This window comes from Gopherus flavomarginatus, chromosome 12 (assembly GCF_025201925.1).
Source record: "Gopherus flavomarginatus isolate rGopFla2 chromosome 12, rGopFla2.mat.asm, whole genome shotgun sequence".
Classification (NCBI taxonomy): Eukaryota; Metazoa; Chordata; order Testudines; family Testudinidae; genus Gopherus; species Gopherus flavomarginatus.
Window position 1 is genome coordinate 47,253,403 of NC_066628.1, and position 13,582 is coordinate 47,266,984.

General features: G+C 39.4%; 1 protein-coding gene across 4 annotated transcripts in view; it reads left to right on the forward strand.

The window, feature by feature from the left end:
* KCNJ2 (potassium inwardly rectifying channel subfamily J member 2) overlaps nt 1–13,582 on the forward strand; it is a 63,130-nt gene that overhangs the window by 24,852 nt on the left and 24,696 nt on the right. For 3 of the 4 annotated variants that reach the window (XR_007769010.1, XR_007769011.1, XR_007769012.1), the window contains exon 3: nt 6,510–6,600. The exons of the other annotated variant lie outside the window; for it this stretch is intronic. The gene's annotated coding sequence lies outside the window, so the exon portion shown is untranslated. The remainder of the gene's footprint in view (nt 1–6,509; nt 6,601–13,582) is intronic. 4 annotated transcript variants of the gene reach the window in all.

Consider the following 13,582-nt stretch of genomic DNA (forward strand, 5'->3'; position numbering starts at 1 on the left):
CAATCCCAGCTTCAGTGGGAAATTTGCCTCAGTGAGGTATTCAGAACTGAATCCCTTCTTCTAAATTGCAGAAGCAGATTTGTCTTTGAAGAGCATTTATTTATTCATTTATTTCAAGCATTTAGGGCCTGATGTTAATGTCAGTTTTACACACACCATGTTAACGGAGTTTGTAAAGCCAATGTAAGATCAGAATCGAGCCTTTGTTTTATTTATTTAATACATCTGTAGTGTGATTCAACATGATGATCATATCGGTAGGCAGATACCCAATTTGCAGTGCTGCAGGAGTGTGTATTTTATGTCTTTTAACTTAATTTAGATGTCTGAGTGATTTTATGGCTCTGTGATTTTATTTCTTTCTTAACATATAAATTTTATGAAACAGCAGAATCATTACAATCTCCAAATTATTCTTTCTTTTCTTTCATGAGCCTATTAGTGGAGACAAATATTTCTAATGGGAAAAAAAAATCCTGTGTTATACCTCACTCCTTTCATTACTTAAAATAAACGCTTGCATTTTCAAAAGTAGTGAGGGGAATTTTGGATGTCTCCATGTTTTGCTGTCCAAATTGAAGCTTCTTTAAGGACCCTGATTTTCCAAGGGTGAACGCTCACATAAAGAGCAATGTGATATACTTTAATTAAATTGCATAGGTACTGTCAAATTAGACTGTAATGTCATCTAATTAAATTCTTTAGATTCTAGGAAAACAGACTTTAGAGCTGTCATTATCCTCTCAGACCAATATTTTTGAAAAGCTGAGCCTAAATTTCAGCTCCTCAGACCTCAAAAAAGTGCCCAAATCATTGGCCTGCTTCTAAAGCACCGAGCACCTCATATATCCCAAGTCAACAAGCTTGCTGAAAAAAGGACACATTTTATTGTAATTGTGTGATGACATTTTTGTCCCTTATATTAAAAACAAAATATTTTTTAAACCATTTTTACTCAGTGAGTTTGAAAATCAGGCCATTTATTTAGGTTCCTAAATGGTGACTTAGGATCCTAACTTTGGGCACTTGCTGTGGAAAATCTTGGGCACAAAACATTAACGGAATTTATAAAGTACTATTTTGGAAACGATATGTGGCCAACATTTTCCAAAGGGACTAGTGACTTTGTCTGGCCATGCTGAGCCATTTTTAAGCGGTCTGAATGAGAAGAAAGTGCTGAGCATCTGCCTTCTGAAAAGCCAGGCCCTTTAAGGTCTGTCAAGCTATGTACCAACAAACAGAAATATTCAATATTACCTTTTGAAAATCTTGGCCCTTATCCTCAATGTTTCACTTTACCCTTGAGTCAGTTCCCTTGTTATACTGCCCCAACAGTATGCATGTATGTGTATATGTTGAGATATATATTAATTAGCTCTAGTAAGGCACTTGATTCATTATAAAGCAATCTTATATGTCAACACAATGCTTTGGTGTCTTATTAAAAGAGACTTTTGAGATAGAAAAATTCTATTTTGCTGGTGACAGAACAGATCTCTAAAATAACTTTAACTGCAGTTCAGTTTAAGAGTATTTTATCTAATTCATTGGATGAATCAGTTAAGGCTGGTTGATGTGTCATTTAAATGTATTTTCAATTTAGAGAACTGTAATATTGTATTTGGATGGAAAACGTTTCTTTTAATATCAGTATGCAAATTTATTTATAGCATATATTAAAAGTGACAAATAAAAGATTTAACTTCATGGAGCAGAATCACACAAAAAAAGAACAAATATATATTTGTGATTCTTGACATGAATTCAGTTAGATCATAGCATCTGAACAGTGTTACTGCATGGAGAGAAGTCATGTGATTTTGTCCTGAGGGCAGAGGACAGTGAAAAGTGACCAAAGGGGAAAGGCAGATTCTCAACAAGTACCCATTGCAAAAAAATAATATGGAAAAAAGACTGAGAGGAGGAACAAGAAGAAGGCAGAGAAACTGGGAAGAGAAAAGGCAAAAGAGGTCCTGAAGTAGAGGAAAAAGCTCCAGCCCCAAACTGGAGCCCAAAACTGCAACTTCAAAGCCATGTCTGCACATGTGTTGGTAGGTCACTGGTGCAAGCAGTGTAGACATAACCTTAGAGTACAGTTAGAGGCCTAAGGGAAAATTTTCAAAGGCATAAAGGGCAGGCAGGTGGCCTCTGACCATCTTTGAATACCTTGAGGAAATGAAGATGAAAACTCTTATGACAGACCATGAAGACTGCTAAACTTGGTCTGCTGGAGTTCCAGAGATATAGCCTCTCCATGGAGAATGCCTTCCCATTAAGTGTAGAGAATTTAACCCCCCGGATTACACAGCAAGAAGAGATCTAGTGGGTCATAACTCCATTAGGGAATGGAGGGAAAGGCAATATTTCAGGGCCTGACTCACACACAGTATAGGACTTTCTAGTGTGTGTATCCAGTAGAGCTGCCTGAAACTTGGAATATTTGTTCCATGAGAAATTCCAAAAGTTTGGCAAAAATGTTACGGTTAAAAAAGGATGAGAATTTTGATAATTTTTGTTTTGGAAAAATCAAAGTGTTCTGATTTGATATTTTTTGACACAACAGAGCAACAAGCTGCTGAGAATTCCTGGGCTCCCCTGACTCCTGTATTTCAGCATGTTTGTCGAAACCGAAACATTTCCGCAAAACATTTTGGTTTTGATGAATTACTATTATCCATCCAAACCACATTTTGTCAGAAAATTCCCAACCAGCTTCTTGAGTTGCACTCAAAAGCAAATAGGTGGCCCACTCCGTAGCACGAACTGGTGTTGTGTGATCATAACACTTCTACCTGCGTAAGGACCGGGCTGCTGTACTCTGTGTTAGCTGGAGCTCCTGGGTATTGTTCAAGAGCCACCTCAAGTCAAGTCTATTGCAGCGTCTTCTTCTAAACGTGTCTCTAAATCTTACCTCACAATAAAATGCATTTATAGAGTGTGCTAACGGAGGGCTACATTCTTAAGAATGCTTATGCTGTACTGGATGGGGAGAAGAGCATTATATGCTCTATTTAAAGGCTACTAAACCAGTGTTTCATATTCAAAGGCCAGTTACCAAGGATCATTTTCCTTCAGTGGCTTGTATTGATACATGAATTAATGACTTCTTCCTCCCTCCAGCCCCCTCCACTTGTGCTGACATTGTTCCAGTCATCCCTAAGCTATCCACATGCAGATTTTCCATCAATGTTTATGGAGCCCAAAGATGATTAAGTGAGAAAAGCCCCTCTTCTGTGCACCCAGTCACAGGGTTGCCTGATGTAGTGTTGCCCCAGTAAAAATTAATATTTGCTGGCAAGGTGTATCATTAGTTTATGGGGTGTTCTAACCCTTAATTATCCACTGATTGTAAGGCATTTTGAGATACTCAGATGAAAGGCAATATTTGAAAGTGCAAGGGAATATTCTATCCTTACCATTATTTTAGTACCTGGGTTAACAAAAACAAGTCCTGTCAAGATGAGATATTTGTACCTGGACAATTCTGTCATTTATTGTTATTATTATTTATTTGTATGATTATAGTGCCTAGAAGTCCCAGTCATGGACCAGAATCCCATTGTGCTGGATGTTGTACAAATACAGAACAAAAAGACATTATTCTGTTGTATGCTGTGTAACATTCAAGCCTCCACTTTTAAATAGACATTTTTTTAGACATGTACTATGTATTGTCTATAATAATTTAAATTCCCTTAATTCTATGCCTGAAGCTTTGCTTGTCCAGACTTAAAAGAGCAAGTTGTTTATTCTTTGTGCTGGGGAAGAAAGAAGAGACTTTTGTAGTCTCAGAAATGAACTTTGATTTTGTTTCAAAGGAACATGTAATTGCACACACACTGCAAGTTTCTCTGAACAATTCTCATCTGTTGCTTGAAGAATCCGTTGGTTGTATTGTAAATCATCACAAAGTGCACCAGCAAATAGATTAGGACATAAATGAGTTTAGGAGCTGTCTAGTCTGGAGACTAATAATGTAATTAAAACAAGGAGAGTTTCTGATCAATACAAGGGTCAAAGTAATAGGGCAGTGCTTTGAACTATCTTCACTCTAAGGCACAATTCTCTCCTTTGCTACTCAATTGTCTATAATAAAGGGCCTATTTCTGAGCAGGCTATAATGGGTGACCATATGTCATAGCATAAAAAGAGATATCCCCTGCTTGTGTGTCAGATCATCAGCCAGTGTAAGTCAGTGCCGTGAAGAGCTGTGTCATTATAATTTTGTTGGCTCTTACGGAATCATTTTGCAGGCACAGATTTTCAGTGATCGTCCTGAACGCAGTGACAATTAATGGAGCTCTTTAAAAAAACAGTTTTGTAAAAATTTCAGGGCAAGACTGAACTCCTCCCCCTCAACAACAAATTTATTGAAAATAATTGGGATGTGACATTTTGCCAATTCATGGTTGTTTCTCTGAGTGTTACCGGGGCCATTTGCAAACTTTTACGACAGGTTTTGCAATGTTTTCCGGTGGTCTTTATGTGATTTAATGGAGTTGTTCCTTGATTTTAATTTATAGGTACATAGCTGGACAGGAGTAGTTTTCTTGTCCTATGGAAATTTAAATAATAGAATTCCCATTCTGCTTTGGAAGGAAACCAAGACCTTTCAAAATTTTCTGTGTAAAACCTGAATAACCACTAGTCCATTGGCACGTCTCTTTCCTGGAATGTGGGAGAGCCAGGTGAATGCCCTAACCACCAGAGTATTGACTACTTACTACTCTGTGGTGGTTTTTTTTTTCTCTCAATCTCCGGTTTTGGCCAGAAATTCAATCTTGGACCAGAGAAAACTTCCCAACAAAAATATTGTCAAAAATGATACATTCTCATAAAAAATTCCAGTTTCACCAAATCTCGATTTTCTGCTGAATAATTATTTCATCAAAAAATTCTCGGCCAGCTCTCTTTCTGTGCATAGATGTGTATGCGTGTTTGTATAGTATTAGATTACAATAGTGTATGGGGGCAAGAAATACTTGGAAGCATGGGCCCTTCACAATGAAACTCTGCCAAATCAGTACCCTCTGTGGAACATTCTGAGAAAATACCTTCAAGAAGACCATCACAGAACCCCTTCTATAGTGTTTCTTTTTCCCATTGATAGGGATGGCTCCTCACTTCAGACCATATGGCAGAGGTTCTCGAAATGTCACCCCTGGCTTATTGGTGGCCCATGGAACATTCCTGATTGTTCTGTCTGGTCATGTGCTACTGGTTCTCTTCCTCATCTCTAGTGGTTAATCTGTATTAAAATACATCTTGAAACACATTCAGTACTTTCCTAATTTTTTTTTCAGGTAGGCAATTGGTTGAAGTGCCACAGGGCTGCTATGCAATCATGCATGAGGGAGAAGGTTGTGCACCAGATATCATGGGGGCCACATGCTGAAAAAAGCTTTGAGAAACCAATATTGTGCAGTCCGGGTGAGGGGGAAGGGAGGGAGATACACTAAATGAGACCAGAACTGCCCTACCATAACTACTGAAAAATATGGTTAATATTAACAATACCTCCCTGTAACAAAATAAAACATGTCCACTGCTCCTTAAGTGCATAATGTAAGGTAAGTTTGCCAGAGAGCTGGAGAGCAAGGAAGAATCTTCCAGCTTACATGTAGATCTCCATCCTGCAGTTCATCATTAATAACAATTAATACAATTTACAAAAGGTCCATTTCTGTCACTCGGTTTCATTCCAGTGGTTTGCTGGGATGAAGTTTAACTGCACCAGTCACCTTTATATTTACTGGCTATATTTCATCATGCTGATGTCAATACTTATGTCACTGGTATCGATACACTATTTATGAAGGTGAAGATCGATATTAAATACTGGATTTAAGATCCATTGACAGGATTATAGCCCTGACTGCATTTGACCTTCTTCTACTTCTAGCTGACTGAAAGCCTGAGGGATTTTTCCATGTCATTCAAACTCAGGAGTTTCCACTGACTAGTTTTCTGCTGTCTATGCATCTCTACATCAAATCAGATCATAATAACAATACTTGTTATTAAAATTAAAAAAAAAATTCCTAAGGAAATATTTTTTTCCTTAAAAAATTAAGCAAGGAAAGGGATTGGTGGTGGTAAAACATCGTACAATTGTGGTAATCAAAGCAGAGAGATTTAAAATTACTTGAAAGCAAATAACAAAATAGTAAACAAGCAAAAACATCTTCTAAATAAACTATGGCTATAATGTTACTTTTGCACCTTAAAAATGAAAATCACTGTACTGCCCCGTCCTCTCCCCAGATGTTAGCACTCAAATAATAACATGCCTCGACCTGGGTGTTTTTGGCTGCAGTGTCTCTGTGATGAACAAAAATTATGATTATCACAATTTTGTTCCAGGCCATTTTACAGCCCAGAAATGTTTGTGAAATATTCCTCATCTGACCACATTGTAACAAGGGCAGGATTTTCCTGTTACACCATCCTGTGAGTGGGGATTTTAGGTTCATTACTGCTGACTCATTGGAGCATTACATTCTATCCAGAAAATAAGGGACGTGGGAGAAGAAAGAATTCTGGTAGAAAGCGCTAGAGTGTCAGACAGGTTTGAAAGCCAGCTCTGCTGTCTGACCATGGGTAAGTCACATCATCTCTTTATGCTTCTCTTTTCCCTCTCATCCTTTGTCTGGCTTGCCTAGTTTGCTTGTAAGCTTTTAAAGATAGGGACGGCTTCTCGCTATGTGTTTGTACAAGATCTAATTCTCAATTCAAACCTACTGTAATATAATAACAGTAGGAACATAATTCCAGATTTATTTCCGGACAGCAGCCTCAAGCCATTAAACTCTTCAGCTGAAAGTTTGTTCACTTATCCTGGCTTCATGATTACCATCTGAAAGTACAGTAATCCCCCAAATCACTCTCTCTTCTGAACCCCTAGAACTATTCTGATGACTCTCCAGCCTTCCCTTGTGGCTACATTGCTTCCCAAATGCCTGATGACTCCCTTGACTTCCTCTTAGCCCTGAGAGCTTTCTTATGCTCTTAATCTTTCTGAAACCATAGTTTCTTATCTAAAGCTGCTTAAGCACTAGGAGAACAATGTGCATTTCCAGGCAAAACGTCTGTAAACCTGCATGAAAATTGCTTTGCAAACTGCAATGACTATAGTCAGCAGTAAAACTAAAATGTAGTCCCTACATTCCGAAGGAAAGATTTTTCACCACTCAGGTTTTTCTAGCAAACACGTATCTATAAAATATATTAATTCCTGTAGAACACATATCCCTTCATATCCCAATGGCTTAAAACAAGGTGGTGATTCAGGTCAGAACTTCAGCTGTTTGTCCAGTTCATCCACCTGAACATATCTTTGAGTAATTAATAGATTTACATTAACAGAGGGGTATGTTTAAGAAGTAGGAACTGTTAGGCCAGACACATTTATTAGTTGTAGTTTTTGAATTACGTTAGTACCTAGAAGACACAACTGAGATCAGGGGTCTGTTGTGTTAGTAACTGGACACATAACTGTACTGTGACAGACCCAGGCCAGTGGGGTGCAGGAGTCTGGTAGAGGGCAAATATACTGGTCACTGGGTGAGTAGTTTTCTGTTCCCTGAGTGACCAGAACAGGGGCTGCACTAGAGTAGTCAGGAACTTGCTAGAACCAATTAAGGCAGACAGGCTGATTAGAACACCTGCAGCCAATCAAGGCAGGCTAATTAGGGCACCTGGGTTTTAAAAGGAGCTCACTCCAGTCAGATGGGGAGGAGCCAAAGGAGAGGAAGTGCGTGTGAGGAGCTGGGAGCAAGAGGCACAAGGAGCTGAGACTGAGAGGGTGTGCTGCTGGAGGACTAAGGAGTACAAGCATTATCAGACACCAGGAGGAAGGTCCTGTAGTGAGGATAAAGAAGGTGTTTGGAGGAGGCCATGGGGAAGTAGCCCAGGGAGTTGTAGCTGTCACACAGCTGTTACAAGAGGCACTATAGACAGCTGCAATCCATAGGGCCCTGGGTTGGAACCCAGAGTAGAGGGCAGGCCCAGGTTCCCCCCAAACCTCCCAACTCCTGATCAGACACAGGAGGAATTGATCCAGACTGTGGGGGAGATCACTGAGGTGAGCAAATCTGCCAATAAGGGCAGGACCCACCAAGGTAGAGGAGGAACTTTGTCACAGTACACATATTACAAACACATAATAGGACACAGTTCCCGCCTTGAATTGCTTACAGCCAAAATAAACAAGGTAGGCAAAGGAAAGATTCTTATCTCCATTTTACAGACAGGTAACTGAGATTCAAAGGAATCGAATTACTTGCTCCATCAATGGAAGCTCTTGTAAAAACTGGGCTCTAGGCAGCCACTTGACTTTGCTAGGCAGAGAGAGGCTAAATGACACAGGTCTAAAAATGCCAGCAGTCACTGGCCTGTATCTAAATGAGTGTACTTACCCTTGCTACTATTGTTGGAGCAGGATTTGGAGTAGCAGTGGTGGGAAATTTGGGGCACTAGAAGCCTAGTATAGATAAGGCCTCTGAGTATGAGGGCTTCAGAGTTAGGGTGGGCTTTCAGGAGTAGAACAAGTGCTTGGTACGATGATTCTAGCTCACACCCAGTTGTGATGTCAACTATGGATGTGTCTAGACTGCTATCACAGGGTATGATTGCAGCTTAAGTCGATGTATTCAAGCTAGCTTCAATCTAGCTTGCTCAGGTCCCAGAAGAGTTGAAGTGCATTCTTCAGCGTGAGCTGTACAAACCTGTCTGGAACCCTGGGTAATTACTTGCAAGGCTAGTCCATGCTGAAGCTTGCATTTACAGGACTTCACTCCTCTGGGAACAAGAAGAGAGCATATCCACCAAGGAAAAGTTTTAGACCTCTGACTGCACATTAATCCTTATTTTATGGTGCAATAAAAGGGGTCACATTGTCCCCCTTATCCGCTGTTTCTCAAGAACCAGTGACAATTGTCAATATTTTCTGCAGTCATCTTTCACAGGGACTTTAGAGCAAAAGGCCTATCTGCTGTGCTAGCACTTGCACATCCTGTAATGACATACCAGAACACACTGAACAGAATGAAATCTGGATAAGAAATCCAACCACATGAATACTTTGGGTCTTGCTTTTTTTCCCCCACGAAGACAGTTCATACATGACCTCATGAAGCCTACGCTAGAGAGTCCTGAAGCATTGTCCCTCTAATTACTGTGTAATCTCAGATTGCATAGTACTTTATGAACAGTAGACATTATCTGAGCAATCCAATAGAAATGAGACAGATGGGAATATTTTCAATTCTGTTATCAAATTATCTTCTTATGATGCATAATTAACTCTAGTTAACTCCATCCCTGCCCTTAGAATTCACCTGCTTGTTGTTCTGCTGTGTCTGGGATCTTCTACGCTAGTGCATACTGCAGAGAGTAAGGGCAAGGATTTGTCCCAAGCTGCATGTAGAAGGACACATTGTGACTGAGGTGAATGACTCAGGGCATGTCTACGTTTGGCATGTCTACATTTACTGGTACATCGGCACTGCTAGTCGATTTAGCAGGGCTGGTGAAGACATGCTAAATCGATGGGAGAGTACTCCACCTCTCCTAGACACGTAAGGGAAGTTGACGGGAGACGCTTTGCCATCAACACAGTGCAGTGTAGCCACCATGGTAAGTGGATCTAACTACATCAACTTCAGTTACTTTATTCATGTAACTGAAGTTGTGTAAGTTAGATCAATTTACCGTGGTAGTGTAGACCAGCCTTAAGAGTGCTGGAATGGGTAGTAATATGGTGCTTCCAGATAAGCTCATTAGCTGTTCCCAACCACATCTTTAGACCTCAAGGCTGGATTTCTGAGAGTGAGGTGGGCTGGAACTTTTCCCCACTTCTCAACTGAGAAGTTGAAGAATAAAGTCCCCTTATTCCTATAGCCAAAAACTGCATAGGTCTCACTGAACCTATTTTAGACCCTAAAGTCACTTTTGAAAATGACATAGGTTCCTAAATTACTTAGGTCTGGTCTACACTACGAGCTTATCTTGAATTTAGCAGTGTTAAACTGAATTAACTCCGCACCCATCCACACAACAAAGCCATTTATTTCGATATAAAGGACTCTTAATATCGATATCTATACTCCACCCCGATGAGGGGAGTAGCACTGAAATCGGTACTGCCATTTCGAATTAGGATTAGTGTGGCCGCAATTCAACGGTATTGGCCTCCGGGAGCTATCCCACAGTGCACCATTGTGACTGATCTGGACAGCAATCCGAACTCGGATGCACTGGCCAGGTAGATAGGAAAAGCCCTGCAAACTTTTGAATTTCATTTCCTGTTTGCCCAGCATGGAGCGCTGATCAGTACAGGTGACCATACAGTCCCAGAATCAAAAAAGAGCTCCAGCATGGACCATATGGGAGATACTGAAGCTGATCTCTGTATGGGGAGATGAATCTGTTCTATCAGAACTCCGTTCCAATAGACGAAATGCCAAAACATTTGAAAAAAATCTCCAAGGCTATGATGGACAGAGGCCACAACAGGGACTCAAAACAGTGCTGAAACTTCAGAAGCTGAGACAAGCATACCAGAAAGCCAAAGAATCAGATAGCACTGTTCTGCCTCAATTTACATGCATACAGCTCAGCACATACTGTACACCCAAGCCTTCTTGTGTATTAGGGACAATTAGGTCTAAGCCACAGCTATAAGACCCAGGTGTAGCTCAAGGTTGCAAACGTGCTCCACAATGTTCAGTAGTGGGCAGAAACGCCATTCTAATCCAGGCCCATTTTTAGTTTTAACCACTTCTTTGCATAGCTGGGGTAGCTGTTGTAAAGTTCAAACCGACTGGCTCAAAGTCATTGAAAAAAAATTTGAAACAAACCAACAAACAGATGATTTGTATCTGACTATAGATCTCTCCAGCCCACACCACGGAACGGCCAAAGCTCAGATTAACCATTTCTTGGCCAACATGGCAGTTCTAGTAAGAGAGATTTCCAGTAACCTCTGTCAGAAGTTGCAAGATATTTATCAGAAGCTAATGGAGTTTGAAACCCCATGACATTCATTTTTTAAGACAACAATTACTTATTTCCTTTCCAAAATTAGAAATAGAAAATGTTTTCCTAATCCCATCACCAACATGTAATGTGAACAGGGTTCTTTCTCTCTTTCTTTCTTTCTTTCTTTCGCTGATGAAAAGAGCATCAGTGCCTTAAATACATATATATATATATCAGCAAAATATATATAAACTATATATACTATATATATATACATACATATATATATAAACTAAGGCACATACGTTTTTTTCATCAGCAATATATATATATATATAAGGCACTGATGCTCTTTTCATCAGCAAAATATAAATATATATCAAGCACAATGGGTCCTATCCAAACCTCTTTTTTTCCATCAGAATCTTTCCTTTGGTTTCCTTTGCTTTGGGCCACAGGTAAAGACCAATATGAATGCATGTCATGAAGGTGATTATGTTCTTATGCTAAGATCATACTTTCCATATGTACATGGACCCATGATAAATTTTGTTAGTGACACAATGTATTTATTTATTTATGCATGCTTTTGTTTCTTTTTGACTATTTGTGTATCATATAAAGAAGCATACATCTGGAAAACTGGATAATGTTTAGGACAGTAAGAATGAGATGTAGAGCTGTTTGACACTGCAACTCTGGCTCGAATACAGCCAGTGACAGTAATGACAGAGGAAAAGGATGTCTCTGCAACACCTCCCAGTTTTTGCTGGCCTGGGAAGTGAGACTAGAATGTTGTAAGGAGAGAGGCTGAAAAAAAGAACCTGGACCCAGGGGCTGGAACAATTTGTATAGAGGGGGTGCTGAGAGCCATCGAACCAAACTGTAAACCCCATTTCAAGCCAGAGGGTGCAGTAGTACCCCCAGCACCCCTAGTTCCAGCACCATCTGGCAGTGCATTCCATCAAGCAGAAAAAAACAACTCGAAGCCATCTTGATTATTCCAATAAGTGAGACCCTTGCAAAAACTGTCCTTAAAAATCAGATATTAGGGGATATATACGATGCTGGAATCCTATAGTGAAGCTTGTAGATTTGTATATAATTTGGTCTGGCAGTAGTGCAATTTTATTCCAGTATTAAGATGTATGAATGGCTTACCTTTCTCATGATGTATGAGCCCAGTAAAGCTGAAGACACCATGAGAAAGCCTTGGAGAAATTTTGCAGGTTTGGGGTGCATCACTGCTGAAATCTAAAAAAACACACCAAACACTAAAAGAGAGAGAGAGAAGGAACAAATTCAATTTGTAATAAGTGATCATAGGAAAAACACAGACATTTACTATGAAATTTGATATTCACTTGCACCACTGGTGCATCTTCCCATCTTCTTGCTTTCTGTGGGTGTTATGCCCCACTGAAGATAAAGCTACTGTAAATAAAAATCAAAATATGCCATAAATTTACAGTAAAAATCTGTAAGCCACATTCAGTCTAATATTATAACGGCTTCTTCATGCATTGGTGGTTGAGTTTGCACTGTAAACAGTCTTGTTCAAATTGATTAGTGAAAAGAACATAATTCATCAGTGCTCCCTTGGCTTGTGTTCTAGTAGGCATGATCAGCACAGGAAGGACTGGAGCTGAGTTATGACAGATTGCAGATGAATGTTGAGATTTCCAGAACTGTCTAGAGACTCTTTAGGCACATATTTTTATTAAAATGTATGGAAAATGTATCAAAACACTTGAGCTTGCTTTGAAAATCTTGACTGTATCTCAACTGGACAGGAATTTAGCAATCTTATTCTACCTTCTACCACCATTTCTACTGTAGGTTTTTCCAGGAAAAGTTCTAATAAGGATAAGCCTAACCATTCTATTATGAACTGATGCCAGTGAGCAAGGTTTATCTCAAGTTTAGAGTTAGAGTGACAACTGGTATGAAACAGGCCTTTGCAAATTGTCTGGAAAATGCTCAGAATTCATTTCCAGGCATAACAACTATTTCACATTAGATATATTTACCATAGCAAATTAATTCAAGACTCTATAGATTGCAATTATATTCTGTGTGCAGGCTTGATATATTGGGCAATTAAATTAATTACAATTATTGTTACAAGCACTAGATAGAACATCCAACTTGGTGTATATTACAAATTTTCAGAACCATATGAAACAATATTGCCCCAAATCTGGAATGTATAATCTGAGAGACCCTGTTGCACTGAACTAGCTAAACGCTAGGAAAATCTACCTCATAGGGGATTCTAGAATCTGCAGACATTTGTTCAAGGCTTGATATGAATGTATCATGCATCTTGTTATGAGTATGTCCAGATTTGGGCTCTAAGATATTACATAAGGGAATCAATTTCAGAGGCAAAGTCTTTCACTACTGGCAATGTCCTGCCTTCAACACCTTTGAATTTAGTTGCAGGGATGATCAGCTAAAGTTTTCCTTTCAATGCAGTTGTCATGGCTGGTTAGAGAAATCTGATGAGTGGTGCATATCAAGTCACAATTTCCTCATCTTCTTTCAAACAAAATAAACAAATCAAAACAAAAACCAACAAACAAAGCAATTACCCATCCAC